Source organism: Triturus cristatus, chromosome 6 (genome assembly GCF_964204655.1).
Source record: "Triturus cristatus chromosome 6, aTriCri1.1, whole genome shotgun sequence".
Taxonomy (NCBI): domain Eukaryota; kingdom Metazoa; phylum Chordata; class Amphibia; order Caudata; family Salamandridae; genus Triturus; species Triturus cristatus.
The window spans coordinates 1763049375-1763065452 of record NC_140589.1 but is presented as its reverse complement, the minus strand read 5'-3'; the positions used below and the strand labels follow the sequence as shown (position 1 = coordinate 1763065452).

The following is a 16078-nucleotide window of genomic DNA, read 5'->3' as shown; positions in this document are numbered from 1 at the left end:
TTTGGAAATCCAAGATTCCTGTCAATACCACAATTAATGGCATATTCTCTAGCCCAGTGGACGAAGCTGTGTCCCAAAATCCAGAGGCGAGCCATGGTGCAGTATGGAGATGTCAGTTTTTGTTTTTTAAAAAAGCCTTAGAAATTCACAGAAAAACTAAAGGTTATAGTTAGCTGAATTTCTCAGTGACCACATTAACGTTTTGAACAAAAAAAAGAAATTCAGCAGTAAAAGTTAGCAGCACTAACTATAACTTGTGCCCCGTCATGCACTGCTTATGACATCACTTGTGACATGTTCAATTACATCATTTATGACCACTCATGACATAGTTTCCTGTTTTCCCAGTTTCTTGTTTTTGTTCTATCCTTTTTTTATTAAAAAAAAATACAAAAAGTTTTTTTTTTAAATACACACATGTTGAAAATGTTACTTGAAAAGTTCTTTTCAGAGCTACCCTGTACTACTAAGTAGCCTTTTTTCTCCCACTTGATGACTCTCCCAAAACCTTCTTGAGAGCCATGATGCTCTCATACACAGCATGGTTGACTTTTGCTGGCCTCTTGAGAGACTGAGGCACACAGTCCCCTGCTTCCACCCTGAGGGGACAGTATTTGCTGCTTTACACTCACGAGCCTCTCACAAGAACATACTTTTATGACGGAATTTGTGATTTCATTGAACATATCCTGCTGTAATAGGTAGGATTTATATGCAGCAGATTTTTGCTACCCTTTTGTATACAATCCTGCAAGTCTCTCACGAGTATATAAAAATACTTTAGAGGAGGAACTAACATTTTTCTTCATTACAAAACGTACCTCTTACAATCCCCACTACTAGACTATGGGGGGCGCTGCCCACTCCACTGAGACCTTGCATGAACTTAACTGGTGTTTAGAGTAGGGTGTAAAGAGACACTGCCTCTCCATTTACACCTTTCCCAGGTTCAGTTGTATCCTAATAGGTTGGGGATGATACTCACCTCACATGTAAGACCTCACTATTCCATAAAAGTATAACAAATACTAGTCTCCCCATGGACACCTCTCCGCAGGGAAATGACAATATTTATTATTATGTGAGATTGGATTTCTCGGTCCACTCACAGCTCTCCCCAGCATGTTAGAAATATACAGTAGTATGTATGGAAACATTATCTTCTGCACTAAATCCTATCTAATTGACAACTTGGATATATAATACAGTGCAGTAAACCAGAGACATCTGTTCTTATACCTCTCCCTAGAACAATAACGATATGTAATGCTGCCTGGGAAGAAAGTCATCCCTCTGCCAACACATATTATTTATCTATTTTTATTTATTTATAAAGTTTTATATGGCACGAACATGACCCTTGAGGGTATCAGAGCACTTTATAAGGGGGGTGAAGTAGGAGATAAGTAAGAGACAAAAACAACAATCTCATATACGAAAGAGGTGCAAACGAAGATTATTAAGATGATAAACTAGACTTCCAGTTCAGGGATTTTAGATCCAGTGAGATATGCTTGTTCCTTTTCATTCCGGTGACGAGTCTGGCCACAGAATTGAGATAAGCCCTTAGACTGGGCCAGCTTGTGTTTAGGCAAGCCACAGACTGTAGCACGTACATAATCCACCCTGGTCAAGAAGAGAGCTTGAGCCACAAATTTTAAGTCTTCCTATGGGGAGGAGGGGTTTAGTTTCCTTAATTCCTTGCATGCGTGCGTCGGCGAACGACCGTCGCGAGCACTGCCTTCCATTACTTGTTCAATAAAAGATAGATAGTCTCCAGGAGGGTGATAAATTCCGTGAGGTTTGCAAGTGAGTCTATCATTGGTAGTGATTTTGATCCATAGATAATCACAAGTGGAAAGAGCAGTGGTTTCTGACTGATTCACAGAGAGAGTGTGTTGCAGTAGATGCAAGGTACTTCCGCACCCGATCTGATAGTTCTATCAAGACTAATGATGCCCTGACTAGGGGGGACTAGCAAGTCTAGAGTTAGGGGAGATTAATTGTTTAGCCAGGTTTCTGTAACAATAATGATAAAGAGCTCATGTGTGAGGATGAGGTCATAAATATCAGACGCATGACTGACAGCCGATCTGCAATTGAGGAGCATGCATTTCAGGTGGTTATTGGTGTACCCATAGCAGGGCGAGCAAGGTTAATACGATCGATACTAGCCTTATTTACCACTATGTAGTTGTAGCTAGGTTCTCTGTACGGGTTAGCCTGAATGGATTGGATTTGACCCTGATAGACCTTGTTGGTATCTTTAGTGGGGAGGTAAGTGAGGAGGAAGGCATGGATGTCACTTTCTGATAGACAATCTCATAGGTCAAGGGGTAAGAGGTGTATTTACAAGGGTTTGTGAGAAATGCATCTCTCTAATCATACCTCTTCTCATGGTAGTAGCCTGTTTCCTGAGACAAGCCTCTTGCTTGATAAGTCTGCATAGTATAGTGTATAGAGTGACTTGCCTCTCTGCTCTGATGTGCCTCTTCTTGAATGATGTTTGTGCAAATTAGACACACTCACCTTTCTCTCAGACTACCCCTTATGGACACAGGCATGTGTAGTATAGTATACACAATGACAGAGCTCTGCGCTGAAACTTCTCTCCAGAGTGACAAGCATATATACTAAGATATGCAAAAGAACAGCCCTCTCCACCAGCAGACAGTAGTGCGTAGCATACTATGTGAATACATTCGCCTCGGTACCAAAACCTGCCTCTTGTATAAATCTTTTTATTGCACAGTGGAAAGAAGCATTATAGTTCCTTAAACATACATATACATGCAGGAGAAAAGTTACAGTTCTTGAAGAAGGAACTGCCACTTTAAGTCAACATTAGAAGACTGTATTAATGTTCAAATCTTTAAAAGCTATTAAGAAATCAATAGTAACTTCAAACTTTTTATTTAAAAAAAAACAACATAAAAAAATAAAAACATTAATAAACTACAACAGTAAAAACAACAAACTTTATAAATTATTATTTATCTTTGCTGATTTGTAAAATATACGAAAAGGAGTTCAGCAGGGCAGCAAGGACAAGGAATACACCATAAGTACCACTGGCATGTGACTATGCATCTTCAACACATTGCTCGGGCTGAGTTAACGTGTGCTGCACAGCTTAATACCCCCGCAGGGGTGTCCTTATCTTTTGAACCTGGCGATACTGTGCCTCCCCAGGTACTTAGTGCACATGCAGATAACAACCCTCCTTATATAAATAAAGCACTTTTTACTGCTTAAGCAAGGAGGTCATTTTGTCATCAAAAGCAAGCAGAATAGAGCTACACAGAGCAATCTTCTCAGAGGGTATAAATATCACCATAGGCAGTAAGAACAACATCAGTTGTACAGTTACACTTTTTCCTGACTTTCCACACAGTTACTGTTCCATCTTTCTTCCAAAGTAAACAATTTTTGTTTTACTCCTCCATATATTGTGACATGGTAATTCTGTTTTTCAGAGCATCTGTTTTCCATTTTCCACCTAAGAAAAGACAAGAAAACCAAACAATTTAAAGTTTCACGATGAGCAATAACTGATAACAGTGATACATCACTATATACTCTAAAGTTGTTCTTTAAGTTTTTCACACACAATCATAGTTATATGTAATTACCACTATCTTCATATTCCTTTCTATAGGAATGTAACACCCTAAACCAGTGCATTTTTCACAATTTAATTATAACATGCCATCAAACGTGGTTCCATAACAATTTGTAAAATACTACATTTCTCTTTACACACCTTTCCTATCAGTAAGCACAGTGTTTCACTCTAGAAATGGCATTATCTCCACTCATATATCTCATAGGGGTAAAATATGTGCACAGTAAGGTGCCTAAAAACACTAGGCCTTGTATTAACAGGTTACAGATGCTCTGCTTTATAATTTCAGAAACATGGCCTCTTTTACGTACAATTACATACAGATTATACATTTCATTTTTTTACATAACGTCCAATACTTGGTGATATCTTGACACATTCTAAAGTCTACCTCTCAAAACCTATATTAATAAACATGCATCTCTACAGCTTTTGACTCAATAAACCTTGTATAGAATAAGTTTACCAATGGAAAGGCACTTACTGACACTTATCAACAAAGTTCATGAAGTATATTTCTAATTACCTGAACTAAGAGCAGTTTCTTATATACAGCTAAAGGCAGCATTCCATCTCAGTTCCAAATTCAGTCACTTCTGCTGAGCACAAGCTCAACAGCCTTCCGTTTCCTCCAACTAACCAAGAACAATCTGAGCTTCGACTGGGGACCTGATATGGATTTGTGCATGCTGGGAAAGGGCTGTTTAAGAAGAAAGAGGCGGCCCTGGAAAATGGGTCAAGGTTTGGGGGAAATTTAACAATTTTAGAGGTGGCTTGTGCACTATGCCACTCTCTCCTGATCCTGGTGCCCTAGGCTTGGGACCGCCCGCATGTGTGGAAAGCTCATTATTCATAGCCACATTGAATTCTTGCAGACTCTACCTGCATGCTAATTAATATATATGTTATTGTTATTTTCATTTACACAGCGCACAGCTACTCGGAAGTGTCCCGGCGCTATAGACCGCTGGGGAACCCGTCCTGGCTATCCCTGTGAGATGGTCCCTTTCTGGGTATCTCCAAGGTGAAACCATGCATCCCCGGCGTCTGTGGGGGGCCGTTGTAGAGATGAGGCAAGCTTAATGCCCAGAGTTGCCGAGTGTGTTCCTGGTTAGAGTAGGTACCGAGGCGAGAATTATCGAGTCCGTTTTTGACCCTGGTCCACGACCCTGCCGCGTCGGGAATTGAACCCTGGTCCCTGGCCGATTCTCTGCTTACGGATCTGCCACCTCTAACCAGTGAGCCACACCTCTCCACATTTAGCCATCCGGTGGGTCTCACAGGTGAGTGTTTCACAAAGCATGCTGGATTTTGTAGTTTCTATGAAGGCATAAATAACGGCAGTCCATGCCGTGGAGGACAGCACTACCCTCGAAATCAGGATGGGGCCACATGGGCTGGAACTGGTGAAAACCCACGAGTGGCAGAGCAACTTTGAAATTCAAACCACGCCATTGTTTTTGTGAGGCCTACTGGAGGGTTGCAAATATAAATTTTAATAAACTGCAATCAAGTAGAACCCACTAAAGGGTAAGATTTGGCTGCCAAGAAACTACGAAATCCAGCATGCCTTGTGAAACACTCACCTGCGAGGCCCACCGGAGGGCAATATATTAATAAGCATACAGGCAGCGTCTGCAAGATTTCAGTGTGCCTATGAATAAGGAGCTGGGGGCTCCGAAACCTGTCAGGCAAAGGAAAGAAAATCAGGAATGCAAATGCTGGTTTCCCTCATTAAAGAATTCAGATAGATTTCTGCTCTGGAGTGCGTCTTCGTTCTTTGGACAACTAAGGAAGATTTATATATATATATATATATATATATATATATATATATATATATATATATATATATATATATATAGTCAAACAAAGTTCCCAAAGCAATGAGAGATCACTCGACACCTACTAAAGGTTTTGATACTTTGCTTTAAATTCAACATACATTGAACTTACTAAAAGGAGATTTTCTGCGCGCATTTAGGGACTTCACATCCCATCATGCATTAAGAATAGTGCTTTTTAGCATACGCCCACTGGGGGCGAGCATGGTAATAAATTGACCGGAAATGCAAAGAAATGAATGCGTGCCTCTTTGTATGTTTGCAGCAGCCCTGGAAGAAGCGGCGTGAGGCCGTGAAACGCGTTGGCATACAATACTCAGTTGGAGCAATTAAGCAAGCTGCATCTAAATTGCCGGATGGCTGAGCACTGTCGAGTGATCTCTCATTGCTTTGGGAACTTTGTTTGACTATATATATATATATATATATATATATATATATATATTATCTACTGGCGGTCGCCAGTAGATAGTTATAGTTATTTTAAAATCTCTTACTGTTTTCGGCTCATCTACAGCTTCCCTGTTTTCTAGGTCTGCAAGCTTAGGGTTCATCCTCATAAGGATGGACTTTCCACTTTCGGCTACAAGTCCTGTGTTAGCATTCCAAAGCATGCAGACAGCCCACTGTCTCCAATCCCTCAAGAGATTGATATCCTCAACTATGTTTTTATAATGTGCCTCTTCAGCCATATGCAAAATACAAGCCAAAGGGCCCAGAATATCTAATAACCTATCCTGGCACTGTTTCAGACAGTGGTCAATTTCCTTTCTTGAGTCCCTTCCTGTTTTAAAAAGGAACGTCATGAGCTCTGGGTCAAGAATTGGAGTAATATAGGTCTTATTCTCAATGAAAGGTCTGGGGCATTTGGCCCTCATTAAATTGCGAGTGTCTTTATCTTGGGGCTTTTGCAACCAAAACTTAATACACTAAGCAACTTGCTCCATTGGCCACCAATCCGAACTACAAGGGTGCCTGACAGAATTGGGATTAAACATAACCCCATTAAGAGGTCTTAATAGCTTTAGAGGTTGAAGGCTGTTCTAAATCATCATTGAGGGATTCTGTAATTTCCAGGGCCTCTTGTGGGTCAAGCGAAAATCCATCTAGTTCCATTTAATCATTGTCATTTAATTCCTCACCTATGTTCAGGGAGGGTTGGCTGCATTTCATGCCAGTAAGGTCAGTCTTTCTGTTTGTGCAACCCTGAGACCTAATCCAAGTATTGCACCAGTACGGTAGTTTTTGCTTATTTTGCTGCTGGAAACACCATTTTCTATTGTAGCCCTAGTGCTACCATGCATCAAACAGGGAGACGGACCTCCCTGTACAGAGGTATCTCTCACAACAACAACCTCCTCTCTCTCTCAAGGTGTTTTGTCTTCTTAGACACCTTAACTCCCTTCTTAATAATAACAGGTGTATCTCTCTTCTGCTTAGATAAAGCGGCTGCCACTGCTTCCTTGAGGGAAGTTTTCAACTCTTGCTAAAGTATTTTCTTAAGCAAATCCTGACTCAAGCCAAAAGAAGGCAGGCCCTGAGGAGCTGATTCAGCTACCATTTTCCTTCACCAAACAAACCAAATATTTGAATCATCAAATATGCCTCCTATTTTCTCTACCCCCCTCTCTTTTTGGGGATATTTGACCTAAGATCACGTTGTATGCCAGCAGGGGCCCTACAGTGAGTGGTTTTTGAGTAACTGACTCCAATATCATTGCCATTGTAACTGTGCATGTGCTGACGTGACAAACAAACCAGCACAATATAGTCTCTATTATGATGCACAAATGCTCTCCACTTGTCATTGTCATTCACATGTACATTTATTTCTAGTACAAGTACATATTAACAGAGCCCAACAATACTCTTCCGACACCATCCGCTGTCCGCTTCCAGTTGCCGTAACCAAAGGCGTCCGAACCTTACCAACATTCCACTTTCCATTCCCCTTGTGACACTCGTGTGCCACATTAACCAAGTAAGAAAAATACAGTAAGTAACATTACCAACATATACATACCCAAGAACATCTCCGACTTTTACCAACAAAACCCCCCCAAAAAAACACAAACGTAACATTTTTATGTCAATACAATAACCTTTATCTAAGTGCAAAAATACTGTAAATAACCAGGTTTCTTGAAGATACATCCCAACCTGGTTGTAACTTCCTCCACACATCTTGCAACCACACCATCATCCTGATTAGTACCAGATCCAATAGAGTCAACCCCATTCCGTACTGTCATAAACCACTATCATCAGGAGAAAGGCCACCACAACAGTTACCAGAGTACTTTTTTGCGCAATCACCCTGTTTGTAAAACAAGACTGAATACAATTGAGAATTTTCAGAACACTTCAAACTCCTTTCTATAATGTCTTTTTTGAAAGTCTTTAAACAGAACCAAATTCCAAGGAGGCCACCATCTTCCATCAGGAAGTCGCATTGAACATTTTCTTTACTTGAACAACTCTATGTGGTGCACAAAATTTAAATTCACACTTCCTGCCTTTGTCACACATGTTCTTTACCATAACCCATGCACCAACTCTAAAATCCTAATTAAATAACCTTCTCTTATCTTCATGACAGGCCTTCATGTTTTGATTAGATTTTCTCACTCAAGATTTGCCAATATCATAGTTCACATAAGCTTATGGTAACAAACTAGTATTGCTTTGCAGCCATTCAGGAAAAAGTTTGGAGCGAGAACACCTTCCCCTCAACAACATGAAAGGAGACACACCCGTAACTGAATGTGGCATGTTGTGATATGCCCACAATTGCTCAGTGACAAACTCTGCAACATCCAAACCACAGGTTACAGCAGTTTGAATACCCTCCTTTAACAACCTGTTCACTCTCTCCAAAGCACCGTTGGAATGTGGACTATAAAATGACACTGTGCAATGTTTAACATCATTCTTCCTGAAAGACAATTCAATTTTTTCAGAGATTAGCTGTATACCCTTGTCCGTAACAAGTTCCATGGTGAACCTTCAACCGCAAATATTTTAGTTTAAAAAGTTATTGCAACTTGAGTAGTCATGCTGTCCACAAAATCATAATAAACTCATTTAGTAAAATAGTGTCAGGTCATTCCCCTGTATATACCACTGACCTGTGGAGTCATCCAGCGGGTGTGATGGAAAGCTGCTAGGTCCCTGCAACTAAACCCACTGCCTTGTATACAAGCACACTGGGGAGAACAGGGAAAGGGAGAAAACAACAGGCGCTGCCTACTGCGAAAGCAGCCACACCCAGAAACCCTCTGGAGGAAGTGGATCACCAACGTGTGGGAAGGAACCTCTACTTTGTGTGGAAAGGCCTGCACACAAAGAGGAGGCACGTTACCAGCATACACACACAAGCCCCATTACCCAAAACACACCCCTGGGTTCTTGTACTTACATGCAACCAGCAGCGTGCAGTGCTAAAAATCAGGCATACACTGAGATACCTTCCAGCAAGTATAAGTCAATTCTCTCCTCCAGGAGAGTCCATAACCAAAGTTCTGGACGAAAGTCTTGTGAGCACAGGTAAATGCAGGAATGAAGAAAAAGAAAAAAAAGAAATGGAAATCAATGTTCCCACTTATCTGGGGTACTTCGTGCACGTAGCTCCTTGTTAAGTTCACAGGAGCCGTTGTTTGTGGGCGTGTGCACTGGGTAAAGCTGATATACAGAATTCCCGCACTGCCCTCGACCTCCTCAGGCAGTCAGGCGGGTTCCGCTGGGAAGCAGGGGGTGCAGCCCGTAACACAAGCCGCCAGAGAAAGCAACACGGCTTCAGTTCCCCGCAATGCCTTCAATCTCCTTAGGCAGGTGGCTGGGGTCGCGCTGAAAACGGAGGAAGCAACAGGTAACACAAGCTGTCCTGGAACAGCAGCGCGGAACTGCTGGCGCCGCAGACTGAGAAATGCCCCGGGAGTCAGAGTTAAGCACAATCTCTGACCGGGCGCAGGGAAAGTATCCGGAATCACAGGACTGAAACAGAAAGTAGTAGTTTAGCAAGCTCATTCGCCTACCAGTTATTCCGCAATAGCGCAAAGAGGCGTTGGCTAGCTTGTGTGTCCCTCGCACATAAATAACCTTGCCTCCGGACACCACCATGACAGTAACCCCCTGCAAGGACCGTCGTCTCGGCAGTCTGCCTGGCTGTGCATGGAATTGATCATGAAAGCGCTTAAGCAATAGTGGACAGTTAAGATTCTGGGTTGGTTCCCACTACTTCTCTTCTGGGTCATATCCTTTCTACTCAATTAAGTATTGAACCCGTCCCTTAACTACCTTCGAATCCATCACACTCTGTACTTCATACTCCGCTTCGCCCTCTATCTCTACGGGAGGTGGTTTATCAAGTAATCGTGTCTGAGCATTGAAGGGCCGAAGTAGGAACACCTGAAAGACAGGATGGATCCTCTATGTGGAAGGCAGAGACAATTTAAGAGCCACTGGGTTGATGATTTTTTCAATGGGCTAGGGACCTATACATTTGGGTTTCAGTTTATTAGCTCCCTTTATGTGCACGTTTTTGGTTGCCAATCATACTTTGTCCCCCACTTGGTAGTCTGGTTCTTTTATATGCTTTTTATCAGCATAGCGTTGGTCGTATCTTTGAGCCTTGGTCAAATGTTCCTTCGCCTCTATGAGGGTCGCACACAAACATGCGTGGTGTTCTTGCACAGACGGCTGTTTGGAGGTAGTTGGCCATGCAAATGGAAGAATGTTGGGATGGACTCCATTTAAGAAAAAGAAAGGAGTACACCCCAACGAGGAGTGCTCCGCATTGTATTATGAGAATTCCGCTATCCAGAGGAGAGAACTCCACTCGTCTTCAGTTTGGAGAGAAACACATCGAAGGTACTGCTCAAGAGTCTGGTGGAGACGTTCGGTCTTTTGCAGTCTATCTGAGGATGGTAGCTTGTGGACAATCGGGCGCCAATGTTCATGGCCTCGCACAACGTCTTTTAAAAACGGGAGGTGAACTGTGTTCCCCTGTCGGTGATTAGTACTGTTGGTATTTCATGGAGATGTGCTACGTGTTGTGGGAAGGATTGCGCTAGCTCAGAGGAAGACGGAATCTTTTTCAGAGGGATAAAGTGACCCATCTTTGCTAAATGGTCCACCACCACCAGAACCACAGTGTAGCCTTCACTTATGGGCATCTCCCAACCTAGTCCAAAGATACAGTGTGCCATGGAGACGGGGGAATGGGAATAGAGCGTAAAAGACCTCAGGTTTGGTATGACTGGATTTTCCCTGAATGCAAACGGCACAACTGTTTACATACCGCACAATGTCTTGATGCAATGTGGGCCAACAGAAGTATTGTGCTGTCAAGGCAGTGGTCTTGTGTATGCCCATATGTCCCCCTACTATTGAGTCATGGGTCCAGGACAAGGCTCGATTTCATCGTGATTCATCCGGTACAAAGAGCGCCTGAGCTCGGTACAACAGGTTATCCTTCTGGTTGCGGAGGGTTGGCTCCTCCAGAATCCATGCTTGGTAGTCTACCAAGGCCACTTGAGCCCTCAGATCCCTCAGAAAGGTCTCGGTAGAAATGGCTGTTTGCACCGAGCCTGGGAATAAGGCTTTCTGGAGAATCGTGAGCGGTTCTTCCTGTTCTTCGTCTCCATCCAGTTCTTGAACCACCCGAGAAAGGGCGTCCACCTTGCCATTTTGTGGACCTGGCCGGTATTTGATCATAAAATCATAATCGAAGAAGAAGCGAGCCCATCTCAGCTGCCTTGGTGTCAGGGCCCTATCTGTTTTTAGGAATAGCAGATTCCTGTGGTCAGTAAAGATCACAATGGTATGTATGGCCTCTAACAGGTAGTGTCTCTACTCTTCGTATGCTCTTTTTATGTCCAGTAGTTCTTTGTCGGTGATGCTGTAGTTGATTTCACTGGGGGCTAACTTCTGAGAGTAATACGCCACAGGGTGTAGCTGGCCGGTCTCAGGATGCCTTTGTGATAGCACACCCCCTAATGCATACTGGGATGCATCGGTTTTCATTGTGAAGGGCAGACGGACATCAGGATGGCGTAGAATAGGAGCCTCCGTGAATTTCTCCTTTAGCTCCTGAAAGGCTTGTTCGGCTTAATAACCCCACACATAAGTGGCATTTTTCTTCAACAGACGGGTAATGGGTTGTACGATATGGTAAAAGTCTTTAATGAACCTCCTATAGAAATTTGCAATTCCTAAAAAGCTCTGCAACCCTTTCACATTCTTAGGGGAGGTCCACTGAGTAATAGCCGACACCTTTCTGTTGTCCATGCGTAGTACCTTGTTGTTTATTATATACCCCAGGAACTCTATTTCGAGGCCATGGAACAAACATTTCTCCAGTTTGGCATGGAGAGAATACCTCTGTAACCGAGTCAGTACAGCCTTAACATGCCCCACATGCTCTGCCAAAGTGGCGGAGTAGATGAGAATATTATCAATGTAGACGATATAGAACAGGTCGAGGTACCCTCGCAAGACCTCGTCCATAAAGTATTGGAAGGCAGCGGGGGCGTTGCACAACCCAAAGGGCATCACCTGGTACTCGAAGAGTCCGAACTTGGTTCTAAACGCCATCTTCGATTAGTCCCCGTTTTTAACATGAACCAGATGATAAGTCCCACGAAGATCTAGTTTGGTGAAGATACAGGCCCCCTTCAGCTTTTCCAAGAACACAGGAATAAGAGGCAATGGGTAGCGATTCTTCACAGTGATCCGATTGAGCGCTCTGTAGTCTATACAGATCCTAAGATCCCCTTCCTTCTTAGGGATGAAGAACAGAGGCGACAAAATCAGGGGACGAGGAGGGTCGGATAAAGCCTGACTGGAGGAGCTCATCGATGTATTTCCTCAGGTGTTGTGTCTCTATTCGGTAGTTGTATTCTTGATGAGGCGGTAACTGGCTGGCTTGTTTGCTAAACACGGAGAGAAATTGATCGTAATCCAGGGGCAACGATACAGCGGAACACATCAGAGAAGAACTGCATCCCGCTGCCAGATAACTGGACTGTGATTCCTGTTTCTTCCGTTGCAGGACTTCGTCTTTCTTGCAGTAGTCCTTGCAGAATGTGGAATTCATGGTTACAGAGCGATCAGCCCAGCGCACTAAGGGGTCGTGTAGAGTCAACCAGGGCATACCTAGAATCAGGCGAAAATGAGGAGCATCTATCAGATCTTACTGTATATACTCGTGGTGGTCGTCCCAAACTGCATCCACATGGGATGGGTATGGTATTTCACGGTACCTGATGTTAAAGCCGTTCCATCCACTGCCTTCACAGGTTCTGGGATTCCCTTCTTTGCGCATGGCATGCCCAATTGTTGTGCATAGGTTTGATCCATGAAGTTGCCGGTGGCACCGGAATCCAGTAATGCTGGTACCTTCTGAGGTCGTTCTGGTCCCACCCATAAAACCACATCCACGTTGAGGTGAGCTACGGAGATCTGCAAAGTTAAAGCAAAAGCAAAGGTGCACCACAAAACAAGGAAAAATATTCAATCTGTGTCCAAAAGTGTATTCTTCAAAGGTTCTTCTTTTATTTAAACAGGGTTAAAACAATGATCTTGACGAGTCAAACAGCCGACGTGTTTTGTCCATATACATGGACTTCTTCAGGGCATTAATGGTTGATATGCAATAAGAGGTGGTAAACAAGTAAACGGGTTATACGAAATGGCAGGTATGGTAGAGTTCTTCTCAGGTACAATGTACATGCTAGGGATCAACTAATGACGAGTCTGGGCCCTCCCAGTTTAACGTAGGCCCAGGGAAGTGGCTGTTTGCCGTTACCTGTCTCAATAATCCGGGCAGTGTGAAAGAAAGCGTCTCCCGTCGATTCCTGTCAGAGCAAAGTATTGGCCACACTGGGGGAGATCTCAAGGTGGTCTTCTCTCGAATAAGGGATCTCGGTCTTATTCGAGTTCTTTAGTTTCCCGAGTTCCCACTCAGGTCCCAGTCTTGTTGAAGAACAGCTTGAGTTCGTGCCACTGGTGTCTTCTCCGCCGTCCTCATCCGGGCTTTACACTCCTTGAGGAAATGTACTCCCTTGCCACAATATAGGCAGAGCTGTTGTTTGCATCTCTTTTCCCTCTCTTCCATGGTTAAGGGACACCAAATTCCATTGATTTGCATGGGTTCCACACCGTCGGTAAGCCGGGATCCGCCTTTGGTTACTGGCTTGGGCCGGGGTAGGAAGTATTGTGATTCCGTCTTCCCTTTATCCCCTTTCCTTTCCTGGAGGCGATGGTCCAGCTGCACAGTGAGGTCTATCAACTCATCACAGGACTGGGGCATGTGTACTACCTGAGCGAGGACGTCCTTCAGTTCACCCTGTAACCCCTGATAGAAGAGTGATGTACGTTTGCTCTCAAGCCAGTCTGTTTCGATAAGCAACAGATTGAAAGTTGTGATGTACGTCAAGAGGTCCCACGTGCCTTGTTTTAGGGTGATCGTCCTTCTCGATCAAGGGGATAGACCAGCTGGCAGCATTACCACTCAGATACGACATAATGAATGTGGTTTTGGCCTGATCTTCATGAAACACCTAAGGTTTGCAGAGGAAGTGCAATCGGCACTGATTCAGGAATATGCCAAATTTCTTTGGGTCCCCAAAGAACCGTTCAGGCAGGCGAGTGGTAATTGAGGTTGTTGTATTATATTGATAGGAATTGTGTTGCCTTCCCCTTGTGAGGAAGTATGGCTAGCACCAAAACCCCCAGAAACAGGTGACGGGCCCTCTAACACGGTATGGGCATTATGCACAGGGGGAACCCCTTCCTCATGTGAGGGAGGTGACAGTGTCCAATCCTTGATAAAGGATCTGGTGCTGCTCTCTGGTTTCCCTTGTCTGGATAGTCCTGTCACTACTCTGTGCACAGACCCGAGCTCTTTGCGCAGGTCTTGGTTCTCAGCCCAAAAGGCCTGCACCTCAATTTGTAAGGTGGTCAGCGTCTCAAGAACAGTGGCAAACATTTTGTTGGTTTCCATCACCCAGGCTGTACAATAACTGTGGGCTTGTCAATCTGTCAGATCAGTCCCCTGCATATACCACTGACCTGCGGAGTCGTCCAGCGTCGGTGATGGATGGCTGCTAGGTCCCTGATTCCTCTGTAAGCTGCCACACAGGTAGTGCAACTAAACCCACTGCCCTGTATGCAAGCACACCGGGTAGAACAAGGAAAGGGAGAAAACAACAGGCGCTGCCTACTGCGAAAGCAGTCACGTCCAGGAACCCTCTGGAGGAAGTGGATCACCAACGTGTGGCAAGGAACCCCAACTTCGTGTGGAAAGGCCTGCATACAAGAAAGGAGGAACGTTATTACCAGCATACACACACAAGCCCCATTACCCAAACACACCCCTGGGTTCTTGTACTCACATGCAACCAGCAGCGTGCAGTGCTAAAAATCAGGCAGACACTGAGTCCCCTTGCAGTGTTGAAGAATTTATCCTGAGCCCAAGCGCACTTCTGGAATTACTTCCAGCAAGTATAAATCAATTCTCCCCTCCAGGAGAGTCCATACCAAAGTTCTGGACAAAAGTCTTGTGAGCACAGATAAATGCAGGAATGAACAAAAGGGAAAAAAAAGAAATGAAAATCAATGTTCCTACTTATCTGGGGTACTTTGTGCACGTAGCTCCTTGTTAAGTTCACAGGAGCCGTTGTTTGTGGGTGTGGGTTCTGGGTAAAGCTGATATGAGGACTCCCTGCACTGCCCTCGACCTCTTCAGGCAGTCAGGTAGATTCCGCTGGGAAGCAGGGGATGCAGCCCATAACACAAGCCACCAGAGAAAGCAACACGGCTTCAGTTCCCCGCACTGCCTTCAATCTCCTTAGGCAGGCGAGCGGGGTCACGCTGAAAACGAAGGAAGCAGCAAGTAACACCAGCTGTCCTGGAAGAACAGCACAGAACTGCCGGCGCCGCAGACTGAGAAATGCCCCGGGAGTCAGAGTTAAGCACACGCTCTGACCGGGCACAGGGAAAGTATCCGGAATCACAGGAGTGAAACAGAAAGAATTGGGTAAGTTTCCTTCTCAGGTGCTATCAGGATGAAGATTGACAAGCACCAGAGAAGCATGCAGGAGGGGCTTATATCCTGCCCTCCATCAGCAGATGCATATCAGCACGCTTACTGAGACCGCCCCAGAGGATTCTGGGGCATGTAGTTTAGTAAGCTCATTCGCCTGCCAGTCATTCCGCAATAGCGCAAAGAGGGGTTGGCTAGCTTGTGTGTCCCTCGCACATACATAACTTTGCCTCCTGACACCACCATGACAAATAGTCTGCCAAAACATTCAAATACTTTTGATGATTGGTAGAGTATTCATGGTTCCAGGAAAATCTAATGCAATCTTTTGTCAAGGTGCATCAGATAATGGTACAGTAACCATAGGTGTATCACACAATTTCGAATCTTTATTAGAAAATATTCACTGATCACATTCAACAAACTCCTTCAAACAAGTATACATGCCTGGTCACCAAAATGTACGTCTCAAAATCTTCTTAGTGCAAGTTGAACCGAAATGACCAGAATGAGCCAAGGAAATAATATTATGTAATTTACATGGTGGAGCGAATTTGTCCCCAC

At 44.1% G+C, this 16078-nt stretch overlaps 1 long non-coding RNA gene across 1 annotated transcript; it reads right to left on the bottom strand.

Moving 5' to 3' along the window:
* Positions 1–2834: 2834 nt before the first annotated feature.
* On the bottom strand, positions 2835–15539 carry LOC146821948 (uncharacterized). Its single transcript, XR_014962792.1, has 3 exons — positions 14865–15539; positions 14542–14778; positions 2835–3499 (listed from the first exon to the last, which is right to left on the bottom strand). It is a non-coding gene; the product is annotated as an uncharacterized LOC146821948 (long non-coding RNA).
* Positions 15540–16078: the final 539 nt, after the last annotated feature.